Consider the following 26,924-nt stretch of genomic DNA (forward strand, 5'->3'; position numbering starts at 1 on the left):
CACCTTCTTGGTCCACACATACTGAGCAGTCCACCGAGTCTGCTGAACGCCAACTTCAGTGCTTCATTTATTTCTTATTATTTTCTTTTTTCTTGGGGAGGGGGGGGGAGGTATCTATCATTTCTTTTTGAGGGGGGAGGGGGGAGGCAACGCAGGATTTGGTTTCGAACCGATGAACAAAAATTTTCAACAAGAAAGGACGATCCGCTTTTTCTAGAACTACCACACCAAATGAATACGAGAAGAAACCTAATGGTCAACATCATTCCCAATAACACAGAGCTTCGCATAAAAATTGCTCGAAGGGAATTCGGCGCTAGCGTCTAGGGAGCTGCAATTTATAATCCATTTTTACGAGGAAGTCTCCTCGTCAATTGAGCAACATGCCGGCGGACCTAAGGCGGTTATACGATTAACAAAATACGCGGGCGCCCAGTTAAAAGGGACAAGTACACATCCTACACATTCACCAGGGACAAGTACATATCCTGCACATTCACCAGCCTGACCTGCTTGCTGTGTAGAATCCGGCTTATACGTTTCCCCGTTAATACGAATTTTTCAACAGTGTTTCGACATCGCGGACATTCATTCAACGCGGTTAATGAAGACGCGATCCCCCTCCGATAACGTCCCCTAATCTACAGCTCTCTATTGATAGCAGCCGGGGCAGCACGTGCACGTGCAGATAGACTGACGGTCAAGCAAAACGCGAGCCGCATTTCTTTTGGCCAAACTATAGGCCAAAAAGTTGTCCCGGAGCACGTTTCTAGCACTGTACAAGTGACCGCCACACTTAAACAGAACACGCCTTAACCCCTTAACTGCCGATGACGACTTAACTCGTCGTAAATTTCTGGTAATTCGTGCAAAAAAAAAAAAAAAAGAATGATTAAAACATATGGCGCAAAATATGCAGGTCCTGAAAAAAAGAATTCCCAATTCTAGAAATGTTTTCGCAATTCCTTAAGGCAGTTAAGGTGTTAAAGGCACACTAAAAGAGAAACAATAAGACAGTTTAGACTGATGAAGTATTATGTGAAAACTAAAATTTTCGTTAAATTTCGCGATAATCGACTGATTATTGGAATAAACAAAAAAAATCAACGTCAAAGTTTTATCTTATTTAATTTCGCGCCGAAACTTCAACGTCGATACACCAGCGTGATGTCACTAATTTCAAAATACCTTGTTTTTCTTGCTTGGGCCGCGTTGGCGGCTGAAGAAACGTTACCGAAACTTGTCATGATGAATCTCTGGCCTTTTTTTTTTTTTTTTTAGAACACCACGTAGCTCATTTCACCTATAAATAATTGAATAGACCCTGCAGGTGAGACCAAAATCTGCGACCTCACGGCGATATGGATCTTGAAGTCACCACTAGTAATAATTTTTCAACGTCTTTTCTCCCCTACCGCGATAAGAGGTGCTTTTAATAATGCGGAAGAGGTAATGTACTAATACGGAACATTTTCTTTTTTCCTTCTCTATTGTGATCCTGGCACATGGTGACGGTGGTCTCCGATGGGGCTGCGTTGAATGCGTTAGCGTAACACCGGCTCTTGCTTCGAAAGCTGTCGAAGTTTGAATCCTCAAAGCCCGTGTTCGCTACAGATATGGCGCCTTCGCTGTTTCGTGTTAAGAGCGACGGCGGCTTTATGCACTCAAGCAAGCAAGCAAGCTCACACGCAAAGCACAAACGCGAGCAACAAAACACGGTCGGGGCCTCCTCTCCCACGCCGCCTAGTCCGCGAGGGAGGGTCAGAAAACAAAGGGATGGTGGGTGGAGAGGGGATGGCTTTAATAACGAGCGGAGATGAACATGACGGTAAATGAGGGTCGGAAGAGGAATAAGGGGAAGGGAGAGGGAAGGGAGAAGGAAGAGAGAGGGTCCAGAGAGGCGCACGCGACAGCGCGCGCTGGCACGCGTATGGGAGCGTTGGTTGAAGAGAGGGGGGGAGGAGGGGGGAGGACACCGGGAGCCGAAGCGCTGTTCTCCGATGACGCGGATCGATGTAGCTTTGCTTGTAGCGTGCGGGCTCTTTTGTCAACGCCGGCCGGGACAGAAAAGACGACAACGACACTCGTACGGCAGAGGAAGAGAGAGAGAGAGAGTGAGTCGACGACGCCATGCAGGCAAGGGAGTACGTACCGCGCGTTTTCAGTGGGTGGAACCGTCGCTAAGTAACCCTAAAACCTATATAGTCGCAATAAACGCAACGTCGCGAGAAAAAGAAAAATGGCGTGAACTCGCATAAAATGTGCAAGGGACTAAATGCTCCCCACAGAAGGCAGATGTAGTGAGAGAGAGAAAGAGAGAGCGGGAAAGCTGTATGCTGCTTATCCGCTTTCTGTCAGCAGTCACCGCTTTTTTTTTTTTTTTTTTTTCAAATATATTTTCCTTTCGCGAGCCCTGTGAGTTCGCCACATATGCCAGGCCACACGTCAACGGTCCCTTCTCGTCCGCGGTGGTGGCAATGTATCCACGCTTATCTCTCTCTCCACACACACACACACACACACACACACACACACACACACACACACACACACACACACACACACACACACGCACAATATATATATATATATCATAAGAAGCCAACAAACGAAGACACCAAGGACAACACAGGGGAAATTACTTGTGCTTACTAATTGAACTAAAGAAATAAACAAATGATAATACGTAATTGAAATGAAAGTGAATGAAAAAGACAGCTTGCCGCAGGTGGCAAACGATTCCACGTCTTTGCTGTACGCGTACGATGCCTCATCAATTGATATATATTTAATGAGCGAGGACAACGGGAACTGAGAAACTATTTTTGTTTATGTGTATCTAAAATTTGACGTTCGTTTCCTGCTTGCGGACAGAACCTCCTGCCAAATTACAATTCATACAGTAGTTTCCTCGCCCTTTCGAAAATCTATTTTCCTAATAAAAGGAACTGCATTATTATTCTTTTTTCAACTCTTCAGCGATGATTTCGTGCATCGCCTCCATGAAGCCCATCAGGGGATAACTGGAGCGGCAGCTTTCCTACTGTAGCAACTATGCCGCTAAACTTAAAAAAAAAAAAAAGGATCTTACGTGACAAAAACCACGATTTGATTACGAGGCACGCCGTAGTCGATGACTCCGGATTGATTTCAGCCACCTGGGTTTAACTGACGTGCCTCCAACGATGCACGGTACGCGCGCGTATTTGCAATTCAGCCAGCCCCATCCAAATCCATCCGGGGGATTCGATCCCGCGCCCACGGGCCACCTTTGCCGTCGCAAGGGCTTCCGGAAGGAGAGGAGATTTAGGCATGGCCGGACAAAAAAAAGCGCAGAATAGGCGAATGACGGGCGATTACTACACCGACCGCACATTTCTTTTTTTTTTTTTCAGAGAGATACAAATTTGGTGCGACTGCTCAAATAATAAATCGGAACACCTATCGCGTGTGGGCTTCCTAAGCGTATAAGCGATTTCTTATTGAATAACTGAAAATTATTGATCAGAAGTCGTCTGGCCATCCATGCGTTCGATCGGGAGGAGCTGGTGGCCCCCCTTGCGCAACATCTTTAAAACAGCGATGCTGTCAAAAAGCTATCGGTGGTCGGCACTTTCCGTATCCGCGTCCGTTAGCAAAAAATACGGAACATCATTCGTTTCAAGCAAAGAACAGGCACAAAACAACCATGCGAACCACCCGATGGGTGAGAAGGCGCTCCGGATAACAATGCGAAGCACGTAGCGCGTTTCGCCGGTAAAGCTTGCTGTGGGGCAACATGCCGCAGCAACAAGAACTTGCAACGATATATATATATATATATATATATATATATATATATATATATATATATATATATATATATATTAAGGCAGCTTTCTCGCGTGCGTGCCATGGCCACGCACGTATATACCTCCTTCCGTTTCTCTACCGCGGGTGCGCTTTAGAACCACGGCGCTGCAATTATGCTTGAGTAATTTTCCTTTTCCTTTTCTTTTTTCCTCCCTTAAACTCGTTCTCTTAACTACTACACGCAGAAACAAATGAACAGCGCTCGCATTCGATCCCGTAAATGAGAATATATATATATATATATATATATATATATATATATATATATATATATATATATATAGAGAGAGAGAGAGAGAGAGAGAGAGAGAGAGAGAAAATTATCAGTCATAGCACTCGTAGTAAAGCCCTCTGGGCCGTTCTCTTTTGGAAAGTACTCATATTAGGGTTATTATAGTTAGGCAAAGGTATTTCTTTTCGTGACCAGCACTCCTTGGGATAGTTACTCGGACGAGTTTAAGCGTGCCGCGCTCGCCTCGCACTTGCTTAAGCTTTTCGTAGTCTCTAGAGGCTAGGGCGGCCATTTTTCCAAGAAAGTATGCCTTCCAACCACTCGGAATCGACCATCGCGCACAACATCAGTCTCTTTCCACGTAAGTACGAGGCTCTGGACAGGAGCTATGCCGCTTCAATGTAACCTGGGCCCTGACGGACCAACCGACTGAGCTATCTCTCCGGGCAACATCCAAGGGTCACTAATTCAAATCCCCTGTTTTCTTCCTTTTTTTTTCGTTTTTTCCCTTTTTTTATCTCTTTTCTTCTAGTTTATCACTATATCAGGGAATTGCATATCTTCGCCGCGACCATCCGCACGGGGACCCTCTTAAAAAAAAAAAACAATTTTTTTTCTCCTCTATTAATTATGGCCACTCATGCATAGGTCATAAACTACCAGGTTTCTCCAGTTGAGTGCCATCTGTGCGGTTTAACCGAGCTCAGATTGGTCGAAGAAGGCACCACTGTAGGAGTGCGACCTTATCCCGGTGACCAGAACCGGTAACGCACTCTCACCAGAGCAGGAGTGGACACCCTTTATAGACCTTATACTCTGTGCTAACCCTGGCATCATACATGATGTGGACGTGCTCGGCAAGGTGCGCTGCAGTGACCATAGGATGGTAAGAACTCGAATTAGCGTAGACTTGAGGAGGGAACGAAGAAACTGGTACATAAGAAGCCAACCAATTAGTTAGTGGTAAAAGGGAAACTAGAGGAATTCCGTGGCTGAGAAGTTCTATAGTGATTTATACAGCACCCACGATGATAATGTGAGAGAGGATGGTCTAGAGAAATTTGAAATCACACAAGTAACGCCGGAAAAAGTAAAGAACGCCTTGGGAGCTATGCAAAGGGGGAAGGCAGCTGGGGAGGATCAGGTAACAGCGCATTTGTTGAAGGATGGTGGGCACATTGTTCTAGAAAAACTGGCCGCCCTGTATACACAATGCCTCATGACCTCGAGCATACCGGAATCTTGGAAGAACGCTAACATAATCCTAATCCATAAGAAAGGGGACGCCAAAAGACTTGGAAAATTATAGACCGATCAGCTTACTGTCCGTTGCCTACAAAGTATTTACTAAGGTAATCGCAAATAGAATCAGGAACACCTTAGACTTCTGTCAACCAAAGGACCAGGCAGGATTCCGTAAAGGCTACTCAACAATAGACCATATTCACACTATCAATCGGGTGATTGAGAAATGTGCGGAATATAACCAACCCTTATATACAGCTTTCATTGATTACGAGAAAGCGTTTGATTCGGTCGAAACCTCAGCAGTCATGGAGGCATTGCGAAATCGGGCCGTAGACGACCCGTATGTAAAAATACTGAAAGATATCTATAGCGCCTCCACAGCCTCTGTAGTGCTCCATAAAGAAAGCAACAAAATCCCAATAAAGAGAGGCGTCAGACAGGGAGATACGATCTCTCCAATGCTATTCACAGCGTGTCTACAGTAGGTATTCAGAGACCTGGATTGGGAAGAATTGGGGATAAGAGTTAATGGAGAATACCTTAGTAATTTGAGATTCGCTGATGATATTGCCTTGCTTAGTAACTCGGGGGACCAACTGCAATGCATGCTCACTGACCTGGAGAGGCAAAGCCGAAGGGTGAGTCTAAAAATTAATCTACAGAAAACTAAAGTAATGTTTAACAGTCTCGAAAGAGAACAGCAGTTTACGATAGGTAACGAGGCACTGGAAGTGGTAAGGGAATACATCTACTTAGGACAGGCAGTGACCGCAGATCCGGATCCTGAGACTGAAACAAAAGAATAAGAATGGGCTGGGGTGCATTTGGCAGGCATTCTCAAATCATGAACAGCAGGTTGCCATTATCCCTCAAGAGAAAAGTATATAACAGCTGTGTCTTACCAGTACTCACGTATGGGGCAGAAACCAGGAGGCTTACGAAAAGGGTTCTGCTTAAATTGAGGACGACGCAACGAGCTATGGGAAGAAGAATGATGCGTGAAACGTTAAGGGATAAGAAAAGAGCAGATTGGGTGAGGGAACAAACGCGAGTTAATGACATCTTAGTTGAAATCAAGAAAAAAATAAATGGGCATGGGCAGGACATGTAATGAGGAGGGAAGATAACCGATGGTCATTAAGGGTAACGGACTGGATTCCAAGGGAAGGGAAGCGTAGCAAGGGGCGGCACAAAGTTAGGCGGGCGGATGACATTAAGAAGTTTGCAGGGACAACATGGCCTCAATTAGCACATGAACGGGGTTGTTGGAGAAGTATGGGAGAGGCCTTTGCCCTGCAGTGGGCGTAACCAGGCTGATGATATATATATATATATATATATATATATATATATATATATATATATATATATATATATTTAGCATCCCGCTAGGCGCTTCGCCATAGCCGTCCAATGAGGAATTTCACCCCCGTAAGTAAGCTGCTTGCACACTCCGCCAGGCAACCTCGCAATTCATTGGGGCGCGGGCGGTTTGGGGCACACAGGACGTTCGATTAGCAAGCGCCCCCGTATACTGCTCCCCCGTTCTCGTTCGCTAAAAGGCAGTCGCGTGGTGCCCTGCCTCATTAGCCTTGCCGTGGCTTTATAAAGCCACGGCAGGCACGTAAACGCACCTGTGTCGGATTCAGCCCACTACGACCGCTGTACACATGAGACGACGCCACGTTTTCTGCGCTAAAAGGAAATGAACGAAAACACTAACGAAAGATGGTGCACGCGAAGCAAGGAACGTAAGAAGCTTCTGACACTATGATCTAGAGAAAAATCTGGCGCTGGGACGGTTGTGTACGCGTGGGAATGCCGGGATCTGGTGGCTTCGGATCAGCATCGTTCTCGGAAGGCCAGGACACCTTGTAGGCGCGCCTGGCAAGCGCCATTCAGTCTGTTACAATGCTTCCTTTTTTTTTTTTAAACAGCCCGTCAAAAGCATTTATCTAAACTTTATCATGACACCATAACCTGTTTTATTGAAACGTTAGATGTATCGGCGGGCCGCTAAAGTTGCAAGGCAGACGACAAAGTCCACGCCTGCGCTGCGATATGTTGCCGTCTGTTCATGCTTTTCTTCGCTCGAGTATGCACAGCAGGTAAGTAAACTTCATTGAAAGATGCAATGGGGGCTAATGAAAACCTTTTGTAAATATTTTACTCTAGGAATGTATTATTTGTGCAGCCATATTTCCGATTTAGACGAAGCCTCGCTCAACACTAGCTAACACAAGCTTCGCACACCCGTATATACTATCATTCTCATGAAGGTACGGTGCCCGTTAAAAGACTCCCATAGACGGTGGCGCCAGATTTCCCTCTAGGTAATATTGTGGGAAACGCTATGCTAAGGAACACAGTTTTTCACTATAACACCTAGAGGTAAATCTGGCGCCACCGTCTATGGGAGTTTCCTAAGGTGCGTTGTGCCGTCATGGGAATGACGGTATGTGTGTCTGCGAGGCTTGTGTTGGCTGGTGTTGTAAGAGGCTTCGTCTAGAACGTGGATATGGCTACACAAATAACGCGTTCTTATAGTAAAATCACCATAAAATGTTCACGCATATTACATTTTCCAGTGAAGTTTGCCCACCTACAATGCATAACCAAGCGAAGAAAAGCAAGAACAGACGACAAACATTTCCAAAGCGAGCACGAATCTTGTCATCTGTCCTCCAACTTTAGCGGCCCGCTGATACTTTTTACGTTTCATATAATTGTACGCGCAATAACAAGTTCTCATAGTTAAACAAAACATGCTTTTGGGTAATAATAAAGCTAACACAGCTTTTTACGTGCTGTTTTAGTAGAAAATTAATCATTGTGCAGACGGAACGGTGCTTGCCTGGCTCTTCGAGAACGATGCCAATCCGAAGTCACAATATACCGGCATTCCCATGCATACCACAGCGTAGCAGCGCCAGATTTCCCTCTAGGTAATATAGTGAGAAACTCTATGCTAGGGAAAGATGAGAGGGGCGTGTCGTGGTTGGACACTACGAACACCCTTTCTGAAACGGGGTGTTGGCTGATATCACCAAGCTTCTTATTCTGGCATTTGTTTCTGCACTTATTGTCGGCCCTTTAAGAGGAAGCTTCAGCTCGGGGGCTCCTATCTCAATTCACGGGAAAGTAGAAATAGTTTTTCTCGGCCATCACTCCACCAAATTTAACGAGGTTTGTTGTGTTTAAAAGAAAAGGCCAAAATCTAGCGACTGCTGGTTGCGAACATTTTATTTAGGTCGTCAATCTTTTAATTCAAATTGACAAAAATCGCAAACTTTCAGAAAACGAAAATATTCAGTTTACAACTCCAACTAAGCAATGCAAAGCGATATCACAATTCTGTAAATGGCACCTAATAGTACGTCTAAAAAGGACAAAATTGGTACATCACGCATAGCTTTCAAATAAACTACCTATACGAGTAGGACTTTTGCAAAACGTTTGCAAACAGTGTAACAAATTTACGAAAGGTATTATTTGATATATCAAATTTGTCCACTTTGAATGTTCTAACGGATGCAGTTTACAGAACAGCGATATCTGTTCCCGGTGCAGATCTACAGATATGTAAACTTAGCGCTTTCCTTATTAAACTTACCAATTTTTGAAAATTCCTTTAAAAATATTAAAGCCTTAAATCAAGCTTCCGCTTCCAACAGTCACTAGAATTTAACTTTCTCTCTCAAACAGAACAAACTTCATTAAGATGATCTTCATGAAATTTGTTGCACTATTGAGCATGTTTGGTTCGCCTGTAGCAGCACCCATTCAGAGGTGAGGGTTTTGCCTTGCCCTTCGGATTTGAGAGATAGTAGAGGAAAACGTAAGGTAACTGAACCTGCATTTCGAACGGTAAAAGGCGGATAGAGAATTGGTGGCATAGAGGTAAGGAACACAGCGAATACAAAAAAATGAACAACAATTCTTAATGACAATGTGACATCTTCAGATGCGATGGTTTGTTAATACGAACGACAGCTATCATGGGCTAAGGGAGTATATGCTCGTAAAATACATCCTTCGGAGAGATCCCTCCTCGTGCAGACGACAAAGTTGGTGGCACGTAGCTTTGGCAGAAGGCAATGTGTTACCATGCGACGAGAAGACGCACGACACGCTGAGCTGGCGTGTCGAATTTTTTTTTCCCAGAGTCGTCCGTGCCTGCTTTCTCCCGCAATTGTCTGAGCAGTTGCGAGCTGTAGCTCACGAACCCTCGATGGTAGGAATCACAGCGTCCGCAAACTTCTCGTGCAGACCGCAAGCAAGACAGCAACTTGCAAAGGCGTGCCATCAAAAGGAGCCAGCGACGATCCAGCTACCAACGTAATAAACGAGCAGTAAAACTAAAGGATCGGACCCCGATAAAGGCCTACATCCAGGCCACACAACAGACTTCCCTCCATCGGTTTCAAAAGCTTATGGCAAGTTAACTAAACGGATTACCAACTAGCCCGAGCCGTTAAGCCCAGTCAGTCCATCACTTCACCCGAAATGGATGCGTGTCTGCTTCGCCAACTTTAACTAGCACTCGTGTTTGTCGTCTGTTACAGCAGCAACAGACGATAGTCAACACGGTAACAGAAAAACTTTCCCTCGTGTTTGTCGTCTGCTACGACAACCCTAACTACGACGACAACGAATCGACAAATCTCTTCCGGGAACATATTCCGACGAGCACGCGTCCGTCTCCTCCCCGTGTGGAGCCTCGTCCTCAACAGTTCGCGCGCCTTCCGCGAAGAAAACAAAACGAGACAAAAACAGGGCCGCATCTTCGCTGACAATGGACGACGACGACGACGCCCCGAGGTGCGCGCGCGTCTCCGCAGAGCAGCGAGCGCCCGACGCAACGCGTACGCCTGCAGCACAGCGCAGCACAGCCCCCGCCGAACTCCACCGCAGCAATCCCACGCAGTGCGGTCAAAGCTGCGAGCCGCGTCAGCCGATTTGTCCGACTGTCCGATTTCGATCGCCCCTCCGCGCGACGGACGCTGACTGAACGGTAGTTTCATCCGTTTCATAACGGAGGGATTAGTAGCGTACACTGGACGGGTCGGCTCCTCTTCGTCCCTTCGCTGGAACCCACACAACCGGCTCTCGTTACTTGATTGGCTGACACCAGGCCCTAGCCTACGCGCTGCAATGCACGCAACTGGTAAGACGCGAGGGAGTACAGTTCGGATCGCGCCACGAGAAGGGACCGGGGGAAGGGGGGGCGGGAGAGCAGACGAGCTGCGAGTTCCGAAGGGATTACCGCGATGGCGCGCTCGCACGATGCACTGCAAGCGAAGGCCCGCTTCCCTAGCTTCCCTATCGCCGCTGCTTTCTTTACTACCGTTTTCCCTGTTCCCATCTGAAAAGGAGGAAGGGGGACGCGGAAGGTGCATGCGACGGCGAAGAAGATAAACCCACAAGCAACAACAGCCCCTTGACGACGACAGCGCTGAGTCAGAAGCGAGAAGGCGGCGCCGTTTATCGGTGGCCACGTTAGAGCAGGCCTCCGCCATCGGGGGGACAGAAAATGCTATGGAAATAAGTGACGAGATACGAGCGCTTTCAATAATGCGAGGTTTGTGTCCACGCCATGGAATGGCTTGGAAAAGTACGTGACTTATTGTGTGTGTGCCTGTGTGCCGTATAAGAGGGGGGGGGGGGGGCATGGCGCGAATATTACGGGACACAGAAGAGGTCAAGAACCAGAAAGGGTGATGTGAAAGTTAATGCCGAAAGTTGGGTTAGTTGGTAACGAGCATAGTAAGACACGATTACTAGCGTAACACGGCAGGGACTAAGGAAGAGACACGGGACCACGCTAGGACCACGCTAAGTGCAGGAAAAGATGCAATAAGATAAACGCCGACCCTATTGTGCTTGGTTCTCGATCTCCCGTCCCCGCGCTGTTATTTTCCCCAAGTTTTCAATAGACGTAACTGCTGCTTGCGTTTGAGACTTCTTTGCTACGCGGCCAGCGCGCCGACACCAATGGCCACTCACCGCAACGCCCCTCGATCCCTTTGACCAACTCCCTCATAATGCCCTGCTACCGGTAGTCTCGACAAGGAATAAGAACGGTCCGCACAACGCGCTGCTTTCGAGCGGAAATTAGAGTAACGGTGCGCCCCACCGGATGCTAATTTACTATGCGTTTATCGATTGACGCTTAGTGGACTGTGTGTCTGTGTGCCCTGGTTTTTCGCAAGGAGATTCTGTCAAACCATTGGGAGAACAGTCCTTTCTTCGACGATTTTAATTTCGCCTTGTACGGTGACTGTCTCGACAGCTTTCACCATCCTGTCCCCGTGCCTTTTAGTGCGCTGGACTAGCATTTAAACATAAGAAAATGTAGAAAAATTTTGAAACGATTCATCATGTAGCTTGCAAGCCTAAAGTTTTTAATAATCGAGCTAATTGACGAGAAACAAATGATTCATCAACACTGCTTGGTGGTTTTACAGCTATTGTTTACAGCTTATATTGAAGTTATATCATTATTGCCGCGCATAGGCACCGAATGCATGGCCTATTTTTCTTTCTCCTCGTCTTTACTACTGAATGAGAAGTGTGCTATTAGCCGTTTGTTGTTCTATTCATATTCTACTCATATTGTTCTACGAGGCGTTAGATGTGTTTTGTGTGAGACATTTGTATCTGTTGCGACCTACGGGTGCAGAAGGCTTTTGTCAGGCGCGTAAAGATCCTTCAGCTTCTGTTCCTTTTCTTGTGCACTGTATGCAAGAAAAACCTACTACAACTACTACCACTGCTACTACTGAATAAAACGCAAGTTCTCGCGTTCAGGAAATCTGTCGCCGAGATGCTTCTCTAAGATTTTCATGTCAACGCATACAGCAAGGTCATTTAACAGCGCTGAACGCTAGCAAGGCGCATCCCTTTCACGGTGGTCTCTGTTGTCGCACAAAAAAGGAGGACAGCCCCTTTCGTCGACCGACAGCACCTTCTTTTCTCGTTTCGCGAGGAACCGACACTGGCTCTCGGATACTTCCCCGCCCCGGGCACGGCAAGAAAGGCGGAGTAGAAAAGAAGGAGCGGGGCTGCAGCGAAACCCGCGCAAAACTAAGGAGATTAGCGCCACGCGCGAGCTCACGGCGACGAACGCAGTGCCAGAGCGACGGCACTAAACACGGCGCTGAGAGACAATGGGAAGGAAGCAGAGAGAGAGAGAGAGAGAGAGAGAGAGAGAGAGACGAGCGTGTGCGCGCAACGACCACGGCAGAGCGCGCAGTCGAAACCACCGCACACCGACACGGAGGGGAGGCGAGGGTGGCTCCCTCTGCCTGGGGACAGAGAACTAACGGAATGGTAAAGCGAAAGCGGCCTGCCGAAACGAGGATGAACTGAGACAGACCGGACAGAACACCCCCGGCGAGAACCGCGCGGAATGAATGGCTCGGGAAGAATCGCCCCGGGCCTGGGCGGGGAACGCGGAGTGTCGGGGGGGGAAAAGGCTGGCGCACATTCGACGCGACAGCGCTGCCGCCGTTGGAAAAGTGTCGGGCGGCTGGACAGGTCGGAACGCAAGAGACATGCGCCATTACGTTTTCAGTCGGGTTTCACGGACAAAGCGTGCAAGGGTATGAAGGGGGGGGGGGGGGTGAAGGGGCGCAGCGGAGGTGCAGATGGGAGGGAGATGGCTCTCCACTACTGCATTCCGCCAAGAGAGCTTTAGCACAGCGGGCGCAAAAGAGTGTTTAAGTTTATCGGAGTATCGGGAAAGGGCATGCTGGCGTGGAAGAGTAGACGAGGGCAGAAAGAATGGCAACACTGCATGACAGTGCGCCCAACCAAAACAACGAATTTTTAGAGGGCCACTGACTGTGTTCTGGCTCATACCGGTGTAAACGTGTCCTCGGCAAAGCTTTCATATTTCATTTCCACAGCCCACTATAGACAGTTCTTTGCACGGTATGGTTGACGAAACGTCACGAAATGCCACCACCAGCGCTGCTCATCATACGCATTCTGGTATTTCAGAGTACAGTTGCAGTAGTCATGCCTCTGCTATGCTAAAGCTATTTTAGATTATCTATCTTCAGCGGCAACTGCATATGTGGTTTGGCACTGCATCCTCCAAACTGAAGGAGTGGAAGAACAGTGAAGTACTGAAATAAACTGATTTGTGTTTTGAATAAGAAAATAGTACCTTGCTTCAGACATTAAACAGAACACTAAGTACTTCTCGTTCCAAAATGTGGAGTGACGAAGTGAGCAAGAAGGAACCGAAAGCTCACATCCTGTTCAAAGTACACAGCGCTGCATGAGAAGGACAGGAATTAAAGATGGATTCAATGTGGCACCACTTAACTAAGCAACAAAAGAAAGGTCAGCACAATGGCTGCGATCAATTAAATGACCATACCAAAAGCAGAACATGATGCCCATTTTGCCCAATATTTGGAGATTACAAAACCATATGTAATTAAACACGCCTCATACGCAACAATACCATTCAAAGGATGAACTCTGCAAAATGGTGTCTTATTAACAATACAGACATTGCAAGCACCACCAAAGAAAAAGGTCTTAGCTTTGCAAATGTCAGCACGCGAAACTTACACGTCTTCTAAGTATGTTTCAACGCATATAAAGCCAAATACAGTATTTGAAGGAATTACATGCAGGACAAGACATACCTCCTAAAATTCGGATATTGTTGCAATATCATTTAAAGGATAAACTGTGAAATCATGTGTTCCATTAATTATACAGAAGTTGTGAGCTCCAATGAAGGAACACATTAATCTTGCAAAGAAAATAAAACTGACGCATCCTTTGGGGTCACCGTGGTTTGGAGCATGGAAGAATGCTTCCTGTGTGCGCTTGCTCAATAACCACACCCACTCTACACCAACAATGCTGCTGGCAGCACAAAATACTGATAAAAAGAAGTGGGCTTTCTTTAGCAGCAAGTAAGTAAAGAGCCTAGACATTTCTGACTTCTTTGAAACTGCATGAGGAATGGAACTAGACTGGACAAAGAAGAGCTCAGTCTACTGCCAACAAATTGATTTTAGGACCCTGCTGGATATTTCAGGCCGAGTTGGTGGGAATCGAAACAGACACTTGTCGCTTGCAAAACTGTGCATTCCATGCATTTTCTAATTATTGCTGCCCATCCACTTAGTTAACCAGCTGCAAGCATTAAACAACATCAAGCAGCAAATGCTCACACCATAGGTCGGGCGCGCTCACTGATGAGTAGACCTACTCACACTTGCTCCACAATCGTGACGTCAAGCGTCAGCGAATGATGAAGCGGCTGTCGAGTACCAACAAAAGTCAGTGATGGTGCTTTCCAGTGGTTGTTGAGCAGGAAAGTGGGCAACTGTCGGCGAGTGTGAGTGGATGCATGCATGCGAGTGAGTGAGTGTCAATAAGTACGAATGCAAGTGACCATGAATGCGACAAAATGTTGGCACACAAGTAGGAACACAGGTGAGTGTCAACTAGCGATTGTACACGAGTGAGTACTACAAAGCCTGCGAAAGTACTGGTAAGAGCGAGTGAGTATCCACTTATCCACTCATTGTCCCTTGAAGGCCCCTCTTAATCAACATCGAAGTCTTTTGAATCAGTCCTTGAATTTCTGCACAGTTTGCGAGGTGCCGTGACTTTTCACATAATTACCTTCATATTCAGACCTGTGGCTCAAACAGAATACAAATTGAATATCACCATACATTCAGCAAGAATGAGGTCCCTTCATTACGCGTTTAATTCCAGAAGACAGTGCCTCTGTTCCATCATTACCTAGAAGCAGACAAAATAAAACAGGACAAAAAAAAAATATTTCCGCAAGTTGGGAATTGAATCCGCACCATTTGCATTATGCATGCAGCGCTCGAATTGAGATACCACGGCATCATTCTCTTGTACGCTTTCATGTGTATTTGCATATATGTATTACATCTAGCCCTGGGAGTGTGAGCTAGAGTGGCAATTACCAGTCTTTTTCGTCCATATTTGCTTCCCTTTACTCTATCATATGTGCATTCCAATTAAGAAACAACAACTAAGAATCCACATGCTTTCCTTGGCTTCAATGTCCGCTGGCTTCAAGTGGCTTCAAAAAAAAAAAAAAGAGAAGCTACATGGTTCTTCTCATTCTTTTACCTAATTTGTTGCACTCAACATACTGATATTGTTTTTGAATATCTGCCACGTTTTGTGCACACAATTTCTGTTACATGTATGTTGCAGGGCCCGCAATGCATTAGCACATAAACGGCCTGATGTGACAGTAGTCTGAGGCAGCATTTCCACTGCAACCAAAGAAATGTTTTTTGAATTTATGGTGCTAGAAACTATGTGTGCATGCTTTCACTGTGGTGAAGTCGATCAATATCATAGTGTCATGGAAATCCAGCAGATACAATCATGAGAGGCCCTTCACTTGAAAAGTATGTGAGCAATTTTATGCAGATAAATTTTAGACCCCAAATATCATGTCACTTCAAAACTCAGTAGACCATGGGGTCCTTATCAAGACCCTTAAGTGATCTTGACAACCTTAGCTTGTCATGGGCACACAATGGCCACTTTTTTGGCTTAGAACAAGCCTACGGCAATAGAAATTATATTGTCATCGCATTTACAGAGTTGAAATTTTCACATTATCTACAGACATTTATGCATTTTATCCATGATGTTAAAGCACATGATATCAAATAAAAATTATGGTATCTCTAAAAAAAATTTTGCCCTTGAGCGATTAACCAGTTTTAGCCTGTTTTCACAATTCAACAATGTAGTTTCCGAATTCTTAAATCACAACAATTTTTAACTGAGAGAAAGTTGGAGCATGTGGTCACGTTTAAGCTGCCCAGGAATTGCATGTCATCATGTCAAAATTAGAAAACAATGCTCTGCCTATGGAGTTTCCAAAGAAGCTGTATAAGTACTTTTAAGGAACTTGCGTGGCTACATCCATTCAGGTGCACAAATTGCAGTCATTTGCGCACAAAGTTAGAAGGCCTGTTGTATGGCGTTTTGAGACACAAGCAATCCAAACTCCGCAATACCAACTCCTTTATCAGATGCCACAAAGTTGGAATGCTACATCAAAGGACACACAATGAGAAAACGTGAATAAATACATTATAGATACAAATAAAAAGGTCCCCGTTTTTTTATTATTGTCTTGTTAAACACACATTCTCAGGTTTTTTTCTTATAGGCCCACAAATTTCAACCTGGGGTACCAAACTGCAAATTTTTGTTTTTGTTCTAAATTGATTGCCTAATAACCCTTGGGGCACCAGGTGTTTTTCTAAAATGCAATGAATTCACTTTCTGTCAGGGTAATAAAATACAATAGCAAGCTTTAAACGCAGATGCTTTCTATTGGCAACACCTTGCTTGACATTTTATAAAATTTTTAATTGGAAGATTAAAACAAACTAACATTTAAGCTAAACAATTACGATAAATGGTGTTACTTGGGCAACGTGGCCTCTTCGTCGTTGTCATCGTCCCTTGAAGACCCCTCTTAATCAACATCGGTCTTTTGAATCAGTTCTCGAGTTTCTGCACAGTTTGAGAGGTGAAGTGACTTTTCACATAATTACCCTCATACTCAGAAAAGGGTCTTAACCTGAAACTCATGCTTGACTTGACCTAGATGATGCCTGCCAGGAATGGGCCAAAGGAAATGCAATGAACGTCGTTGGCATGTTCACGCCAGGCATCATTTAGATCAAGTCAAGCTCATGATGATGATAATTTAATGGCATTCCCTTTGAAACAGGGCGGTGATTAACGGGCACCCAGCCTCTTTGAGTTAATCAGGTGTGCTATACACGATTTTTATTCTAGCATTTTTGCATACATCTCCTTAACCTTTTTTTTTCTTCCTTGACATTTCTCTATGTTGTACCGCACCTATGCCTATAACGGACCTGGTTGTATCAATATTTTTTCGTGCTTTTTTTCCGCTAATACATTAAATGTCTCTTGCTGATCTCTACTGCTGACCGGTTGATGCATCCGTCCACTTTAAGAGGAAGCTTTAGCTCAGGCCCAACTCCAACGCGGTCTATTCAAATACATGTAAAACGCAAAAACACTTTTCTGAGATAACCCCCTGGACTGCTTTTAATGAAATTTGTTGCACTTGAGTGAAAAAGTTAAATTCTAGTGACTGTTGGAAGTGGAATTTCGATTTAGGGCCTGAATATCGTGAAAAGAATTTTCAAAAATTTGAAAGTTTGGAAAATATAAACGCACAAAGTTTATAAATTAATAGCTCTGCATCAAGAACAGATATCCCAGTTCTGTAAACGGCATCCACTAGATCATTCAAAGCGGGCAAATTCGACATGTCAATTAATATCTTGCATGAATTTGTTACGCTGTGTACATGAGTTCTGTAAAAGCTGTATATTTCCATATTACTAAATTTTTTGATATTCATGTGTAACATATCAATTCTGCCTGCTTTAGATGTACTATCAGATGCTATTCACAGAATTGTCATATCATTTTTCCTTGCTGAGTAAACTTTATAGTTTCGTTTTCTCAACATTTTCGATTTTTGCCAACTTTTAATAAAGAATTGGCAATTTAAATCAAAAATTGGAAACCAACAGTCACTAGATTTTAAGTTTTTCTTTTAAATTCAACAAACCTCGTCAAATTTGGTGCAGTGGTTGCCGAGAAAAACGAATTCTCTTTTTACATGTATTTCCACAGGAGCACCCGAGCTAAAGCTTCCTTTCAAGTCCAAGGGTGTAGATTAAGGAAGGTATAGATTACCTACGGATCTCACTGGGTGAATCTCTTCGCATTGCATTAAAATGTACAGAGTGGTCTCCGGATTTTTGCAGCAGCATACACGTGCCTCATCATGTTGAGAACATATGCTCCCGTATGCTTTTGTCCTTAGGCAACCAGCGCGAGCCTCAACGAGCAAGGCCACTGCACCTTGAAGCATGGATCTGAAGTTAAAATGTATTTCTGAATATGGGATTTAGTGTTCCTCAGGCAACATGGCCTCACTGTCGCTGCCATTGTCCCTTGAAGACATATCATTCTTGAAATAGCGTATTGTTCAAAAAATGCATGGGCTTCTTGGCGCCATTTGCCATTTAAGAAAACGAGAGATGCAACCTACCCCTACAGCTGCTTTGGTGCACCAATAATTGCATAAAATTAAAGCCTGCCATAAAATTTTAGCTTTCAAACAACTTCAGAGTCGATAGATGGCACCAGTCTGTGAATGATTCACATCCTCAAATTGCCTCGGCCAATGCCAGGGGGTGTGCATGGGCTGCCAGATGAATATAGTCCTGCCTGGCAGTTAAATGGTTAAGAAGTTAAAGAAACAGGGAGTGAGCAATTAAATGAAAAAGCCAAACTATCACGCCTTTACTAACAGGAGCACTTGCCTTGTAACACATTACTATCTACTGTCAAAGGGAACACATGAGTGCATAACACACAAAAGTTTTACCCCCTCCCAAGTGTACAATCTCCCTGCTTTGCAGCAGACGACTTGCGGCTTGGTGGCACTGGCATTGTCTACAAATGCCTACACAGTGCACTAACGTTACTTCAGCTGGCAGTTGCAGCTAGAGCACCAGGAAAGTGAGAGTTACACATTATAATGTTCCCTTTAACAGTAGACTACACTGTACCTGTTTTCTTGGAAAAGCACTGGCATAGGACAAAGGCTCCTTCTGATTCCCTGCTCCTCCAAAGTTTCTTAAAGGGACTGTCTGCTGCTTAGAACATGTCTTTGGATTGTGGTGGGAATGAGAACATTGTGTGCCATACTGACGGAAAAGAGCATGCTTGCATCCCATAAATAAGAAAATATATTTTTAATTTGGCTCTGAAAGCTGTGCAAGAATGACATGTGTCGCCGCTCGATGGGAAACAGTGAAACTGATCTGTGTACTATCACATAAACAGAAAGCCCCGCAGGGAGAGTTATTTTGCTAGTGTACAATATTGTATTGCCTGAAATTGTACTTTATGCTCTGCTGCCGACTTCTGTTTGTGTGAGACGTATTTCTTTCGTTTACAGCTAGCATGCATTGAAAAGTGCTGCCGTCTTGTACAATCAAGTGGCGTAACAGTGAACGGAGTGCTGCATTGATGCATGGCCTCAGAGATTGCTAACGTGTCCAGTAATCAGTGTTGTTGCCGTCCATACATAATCTTTTAAGAGACCACAGAAATTGAAAAATTAAGTTATAGGAATTTCTACTCACTTTCCAAAGAAACCACTGTACATTGAGACACTTCGAATGGTAGGCTTTCTATTGTACTGCAATATAGAAGGTCCTTGAAAAATGGTATACAGTACCTCGAACACTTAGAAGCACAAATTCTGTCTTGCTGTAACATGACTGACAGGTCTGTGCAAGACATAGGTGGGAGAAAACCACAAATAACTCAAGTAACTTCTATTGAAATTTGAAGTGTAGAAAGCACAGAGCTTTGCAAAGCCTTCTAAAGGCTCTTAAACACAATGGAAGTGCCTCGGGCACTGTATTATTCATTCAGTTGCAGTGATCATCATAACACAAAACATTTTATGGCAAAAGAACAAGAATGTTGTGCATCAAAAATGTTTCTTATTTCTACAAGCACATAACGGCATACTTTGCCAAATGCGGCTGTTTAGGTGGACGCATTATACTCAAGAAACTATAAAAATGGCATTGCTGAGCAGTTAATTATAGAGTACCTCCTGAATTGATTAAAGAGAGTGAAAGCAGTAGTAAACTAAATGTGTTGCAACACTCTAAAATCTGTACATCTTAGCAACACTAGACAGAGATTTGATATATTTCTAAACAAATTTTAAATCCATGTGCAACGTCTGTAGAGACTTCTTATTAGTAGGAATGGGTCTTTCACCGAAATGGCTTGTAGTAAGTTTGAAGAAGGAATATTAATTCATCGTGTACCATGCAGGCAGCATCATCGAAACTGTCAGTGCTGCAGCTTCTGACAGACTAATCAATTTCATCTCATTCAAATGTTACACTTCTGGCAGAGTTCACTGCCTATTTTATGCAAACAAGAACATCAATCATTGACATACATAAAAAGCACTTTAGAAGTGTTCTGCTTTGTCAAAGTTCTGACGAACATTACACACCGTTAATGAAACATTAAAGACAATAACAACACAGAAACAAAATCGAACTATTGCTGCACTACACTTTGATCTTAGTCCAAAAGGCTAAGAAACGATTACTCTCCACTTTGATTACAGTGAATATTTGAGCCCTGGTAAATAATGCATTGCAGTTTCATTATTCCACAGGCTGTACTACTTTAAATAAGTGTGTGTTCTTCATTTATAAAGCCTAGCATGCTTCTCTAGTGGCACAACATTAATAGCGTGATTTATGTGCACGCTGTTGCAGCTTCATTCGCACCAATGATTTACTTTCGGCAACCTTGGCATGATACAAACATCCCGCTGTAATACTTATTTACTGGCTCTGTAATAAACTGGGACACTACAATAGCTCGTTATCCTAATAGAGAGAGAAAGCGGAAAGCAGCGAGGCCACCCTTTTTTGGAATCGGAGCTGAACCAACCTGCTGATTATGCCGTTAACAATGTCCTTTTTATCTGACAACTGTGAGAGCGTTAGATAAGGCCTGTTTCCCACACATGCAAGCACACAAACACAGGTCCGATAACAAGGCAGCGTGCTAGCTTGAAACGTAGTTGTTTTTGTGTTTTTTTTCCCCCCCTGGACATCGAGCTCTTAGTATCCCCGACTCCTCATGCACTGCACGAACTTTGAAGATTACATTCTAAAGTTGTGATATGGATGAAAACGTTTTTTAAAAGCACGTGTACACGGTGTCCCTAAACTTGGACAAACATGTTAAATTGCGTAGCCTTCATCCCTGTGCGTGTCTTTAGCGTTGTTTTAATAATCTAACGAAGTACGTTCACTGAGTCTTAGTAAGGGGGTACAAGCTTATCGGCGGGTAAATACGCTTACAGGTACGCAATGCCACGTGATAAGTTATTTTCAAGGCCTTTTCTACGTAGACATGGGGCTACGTGTTACGAAATGCGATAAGCACGGAATTCCAAACGGCGCTGTAGAACAGGCAGCACTTTATGTTCATTAAATAAACGGCAACGTTATCGATCGTGCATGGCTCGGCCAAATAACGCGCTCAAAACAAGAATCGACATAACCGTGCACACATCTTTTACTTTTTTCTTTTTTTTTAAGTAACGGCAACAGTTGGTTTTCATTCGTTGCCTTCTGCTACCGTTGCACGCAAGTCAAGCTCTGCTTACGTTAGTTGTGCGAGCAAAACACGTTAACATTCGCCGACGCCCAACACGCCGGTGTTTAAGGTCGCCTGCGAAACATAGGCGACGCAAAACGGGTCACACAACGACGACAGAATGTCAACGAAACGATCGTTCTTCCATCCGATCAGCCAGTAAACAGAGGAAGAACTTGCGCGTTTGGCGCGACGCGCACATGGGCCAACGCTAAGCAACAAGAAGGTCCGCATTCGTCATCGCTTCTGTCGGGTGCGCGACGCCAAAAAACTGCGAACCAACGCAAACACGCGTAAGCTCGTGCAGACGCTCATCTATTTTAGTTGCGTGCCGAAACGCGCAGCCACAATAGATCTGCCCCTTGAAAGCCACCAAGCGAATTCTTACGAGAACGTACAAGACCGTCGGCGACCGCAACAAAAACCGGGTGTTCAATAAAGGGGAGGGCGATCACAAAAAGAAAAGACATTAACGCCACAGTTAGGCCTCGCTGTGACTAGGCGAAACACCGATCAGTGCATGCTTTTCTTGTTTCTTTTTGGACCGACGTCTGTCAAGCGGGGTCGGTCGATCCCACGCTGCTGCGTCTGCTTGTAACAAAGTGCGCCCGAGTCAGACGCCGCAGGTATTCGAGTGCAAGGTCCGTCAGGCGCGTCAAATTCGGTGAAGGAGCTGAAGCGTTTGCTTTCTTTCTGCGCAATCCCGCACCCCACGTTTACGCATACTGCGCGCCGTTCTACACCGACGGCCTTGGGAGTGAATAAAAGTTACGCTGGGACAACCGAACAGCTAGGCAACGGCTAAGCGAAGGAGTGGCCGAAATTCCCTTGAAATTCTGCGCGCTCTCCACGTGACGGATACCATAGCAGCGCTTAGTTCCGCTTTCATATTTTTTTTTTTTTTTCGAGAAATCCCACAGCACCCTTTGCGACTAAACAACGCACTCTTTCGCAATTCTCTTTCGTTTCAGGCGAACCTGGTTTTTTTTCTTTCTCACCGACTCGCACGCAAGCAGACGCTAAATGAAAAAGAAAAGAGGTCTTACCTAGCGGCAGCACTGGAGAACTGGGTAGACGTCGCGCATTACGCACCACGAGCCGGGCGTTACGTCCGCTGGAGTCATCACTGGAGCGGGATTATGCACACATAATCCGGGTAGCCAGCCGGGAGGGGGGGTAAGGGACGCAACGCAGGAGTTTTTGTTCTTTCTCGACCGTAACGAGCCGCCGCTATCGTCGCGCGGTACACAATGACAAAGTTCCTGAAGTTTCCTTCGCGATCGAGCGAATCGCACGAAAGCAATGCGGGAAAAATCGGCGCTGTGGGAAGGAGGAGGCGGCGTCCGAAATCCGCATCCAGCAGTCGCTCGGGGGAGCACCGTTAGGCTTAGCGGCGTGAACGCGAGCCGAGTCGAGGGGCTGTCGCCGCGTCTTCGACGCAGTAACGATCCCGGCGTCTCGGGTCGCCTTCGGCGTCGGTAGAGTGGCTTACCGTGATCTTCTCGTTGCGCTGTTTTCGCCCGAAAACGAGGGCCATGGCCGCTACATTGTCCGAAGCCACTCTATGAAAAATAAAAAGTCCACACACTGTCACAATGGCAACGACTGACGCACCATCTGACGGCGGCGGGAAAAACCCAAAAACTTAAAAAGTAGCGCGTAGTACATCTAGAACCTCTAGAGCACTCTAGAGTGTACGAAACAAAGAACATAAAATTTATAAAGCGCTTAAGCATCACCCCTCAATCGCAGAAGTATTCTATGTCCAATAAACGACCACAGCGAATAAAGGTGCCTTCTTTAGTAATACAGCTTGGGAATGCCCGCTGCCAATAAAGTGTTCGATATTTCGCAATATAGATGGTATGATACTAAATTGCAAAACAGTACTAAGACAGAACTTTCGCTGCAAACAAAAATTAGCCATAAAATCTACACACCTAGATATATTGTGATTAGGTGAAATGAAATATTATATAGATAAAGAAACACAAGACAAAGAAATACACCTTGGCGCAGTATACTCCAAGCTGAATTTTTATATAGCTTAATTTACTAGCGTGTGTAGGATATATGCTAATTTACATGTGGTAAATAATGTAAATCTCCAGCCTTACATGAGGTGTCTGGCTATGAATGACATCGTGCGGTGCGTACGAAATAAGTATGTCATGTGCCACTAAAGACAATTTGTGGGAAAATGCTCCATCTCGATCATTTAACTATTTTCAGATATCATAGCTGCGTGTCTCTTACAACACTTCTTAAAACTCTGCCAACCTGTATTTTTTTTTTCTGCGGTTTTATAACGTGCGTACATATTTATTACAATAAATGGTGCCCATTACTGGACGATTGATACACACTTCCCTCTGAAACGGGATGGTGGAGGACGCCATTAAGTGTTGATGTCTGTCTTGAGGCTGTGACGCAAAAAATGACGTCAGGGGGTAGCGGGCATGCTGACATGTGCGAAGATATGGCCTTAACAACAAGGTGGAAAAATATGGAAAAAAAATGAAACCGAACTGCTTGTAAACATTAGAAGGAATGGAAAGAAGGAACATGAAGAAGAATGTCACTCTAAGCATGTGACTCATGCGTTAGAGAAAAGAAGGCTACCGAATTTCGCTCTAAAGAAAATAAAGATACTGCACTTGAAGGTCTGCCTTACGATCACACGACGCAAAGGATCCCCGCAGTTTGCACTGACTTGGTAAATTTTTGTTAAGTTCATGTCGCGCTAAAAATTCGTTCGGAAGCTCACTGTCCATCGCGAGATGAGATATAAATGCAGCAATAAACGTATGAAGAAATGAAAATGTTAATTTTACGTGCCCACTTTTTTTCCTTTATCTCTAAGGCACAAGGTCAAGGAGCTGGCGTTCTTTCCAACCTGGCCTCGTGCATGAATACGAGGATCAATTACTGTCGTACAAGCGTTCGACCACAAAATGGATCGGCTTTCCATACACAGCATCAGTGCCAACTGTCATATGATAATAATCTCCGATACCAGTAGTGTAACAATCACAATGAGGTGCCCTACCGATACACGATCGATCGCAAGGCCAGCGCTAAGTAACCAGTGGTATCCACCTCTCTACCATGGCATGGATAGATATCTAGGCAAGGGATGGTTTCTGTGAGCATCTGCCCTAAACAACGAGAAATGCGACGTAGAGGCCATAACGTCGTGCGCAAATATCGAGGCTGGGGTTACCCAGCTGGTATACACGGAAGGTGTGCGCGTAGGTTTATGCGTTTATGTGTGTACGCGTGCATTCAAGCGTGCAGAAAGGAGGAATGAGGGGGGGGGGGGGTTGCTACGTAGCATATGTTTGGTAGTGGGTCATACGATGCGACGAGATACAACAAATACTTAGTTTGCAAATGTAATACTCAGGTAAGAGAGAAACCGAACGTAAACACTAAAAAAAAAAAAGAAAGGAATTTCGTTCTACTACTGCTTCAGCGTATCAGTGAGCGCTGCAACATAAAACACCCCTAAATCTGCTGGGCGTCAGCAATAGGTCTGGTAAATTAAGTCTTTACGTGAGGTGAGAGATATTCCAGCGATTCCAGCCACCGCATTGAACGAACGGAATGTTCGCTAGCCGGAACATCGTCATACCCGGTGTGTAAATGAGCTAGTGAATAAATAAATGATCGACGTACGACCAACGCACGGTACGGCCGTCACCTGCCTACACCGCTTCTCATAATAAACGCTATATATATCTCTTTCTCTTTCTCTCTCCTCTCACTGCACCTCGATTACGATTTCGAATTTTTGGTCACGCTGGCCAAGGGTTTAAAAATAAACTATACGTCATTGCACGTAACACGTAATTTTCCCGCTTGCTTTCGGCTCGTATATAAGTGCAGCATCACCGATGACGTCCGACTGCAGAGAGAATAGACGCCAAAGTTTGTACAAAAATCGCTGCACAAAAGATGTGCAAAAGTGGGTTGAATACGCCGGAGAGGGGTCATTACAAACAGAAAAGTAAGAAAAAAGCTAATTTTAAGAAAAAAAAATGTGGAACGCTTCACGATTTTGCGTGTCATCCTTGCGCAGGGGCCATGCTAATCTTCTCTGTATCGTTCCAATTTTAGCATATGTACTTTGGAAGTACACTAGGCGTACGTTGGGCAACGTATATATAGCCACAGTTTTCACTACCTGTAGTATACCTGGTGACTTGGTACGAATATTACACCATATCTTCTTTAATGCTCAGTAAAATTGGTTTAATTATGAATTTTACACCTGAACTTTATAGCGCGCACAGTACTGTTAAGCAAAATTAGTGATAAAAAGTTTACTATACATGATAATACGAATAAAGCCCGATAGAAAAGGCAGCTACAAGTCTCGGAGTCAAAGCAGTCGCTTTAGCATTTTGTGTACTCCTTGATAGATGGCATTGCGAACGCTGCCATTCTCTAGACTCTAAGATGGGCATAAAATTCAAACGGCCCTCTCGGAGGATATATTGTGGCCAACTGAAATTGTCTGTGAGCGCATAGATGACGCGCCTGTCCAACAACAACAACCGGTGCTGGCAGATGTCAACAACGGTATATTTGTTAACTGAGTAGCGCAGAAGATATCTTGCTCCGTGGGACCGACTTCGAAACCCTACCACAATCGGCTCGCAACCACACTGCTAAATTGTAGAGGCAGAAAAAGAATTAAAAATAGGAGAAGAAAGGTAAAAGAAAAGTGGGGAATTGCGACTGAGACAAGAAAAGTGGGAATGATGTCGAACACATGACGGCCATGACGTGTTAATTTGGCACCCTCCCGTGCGACAGAAGCATGGCCTTCAAGATCGGTTAAAACATTTCTGAGGCAACCGATGTTTAAAAATGAGCAAGAGTGAAATGAGTAGAAGTACGCGAAAATTGTAAAAATAAGTCACTCAAGATGCCAAGTCCACCACAAAGCGATCGACAAAGATATTCTAGTACACTTGATGCAGAAAGTAAATAGAACGTGTAAAATTAAGGCGTCAAATTTAAACTCATAGTGTGACAGAATACGCTGCAAATACCGTACTTCCACGTTCAGGATTAGCCGGACGAAGTGCATACAACTTGCTCAGCTCAGTCCAGAGTGACTGTTGGCTATTGAGATAGGTAAGGTATTAAAAAGCCAAGTAGGTCGCACTTTTGCAAATACCAAACGGGGCACTTTTAGCTAGAGCACAGGACAACGTAAGAAGTGTTATGAAAAGATAAATAATTAAGTCGGTGCTCTAATAGGGGGAGTTGAAACTTCACA

The 26,924-nt window shown here is 44.7% G+C and overlaps 1 protein-coding gene and 1 non-coding gene across 3 annotated transcripts in view; both read right to left on the minus strand.

Moving 5' to 3' along the window:
• The window catches only part of LOC126529094 (uncharacterized), a 73,578-nt gene extending 50,315 nt beyond the window's left edge, over positions 1-23,263 (minus strand). Inside the window, exon 1 of one of the 2 annotated variants that reach the window (XM_050176696.3) lies at positions 23,127-23,263. The gene's annotated coding sequence lies outside the window, so the exon portion shown is untranslated. Of the gene's footprint in view, positions 1-22,680 lie in introns of both variants that reach the window. The other variant, XM_050176695.3, reaches the window with a different exon arrangement.
• A 2,407-nt stretch (positions 23,264-25,670) lies between these two features.
• LOC126529504 (U6 spliceosomal RNA) lies at positions 25,671-25,773 on the minus strand. The gene has a single exon (XR_007599240.1). It is a non-coding gene; the product is annotated as a U6 spliceosomal RNA (small nuclear RNA).
• Between the last annotated feature and the right edge of the window lie 1,151 nt (positions 25,774-26,924).

This window comes from Dermacentor andersoni, chromosome 8, assembly GCF_023375885.2.
Source record: "Dermacentor andersoni chromosome 8, qqDerAnde1_hic_scaffold, whole genome shotgun sequence".
Classification (NCBI taxonomy): domain Eukaryota; kingdom Metazoa; phylum Arthropoda; class Arachnida; order Ixodida; family Ixodidae; genus Dermacentor; species Dermacentor andersoni.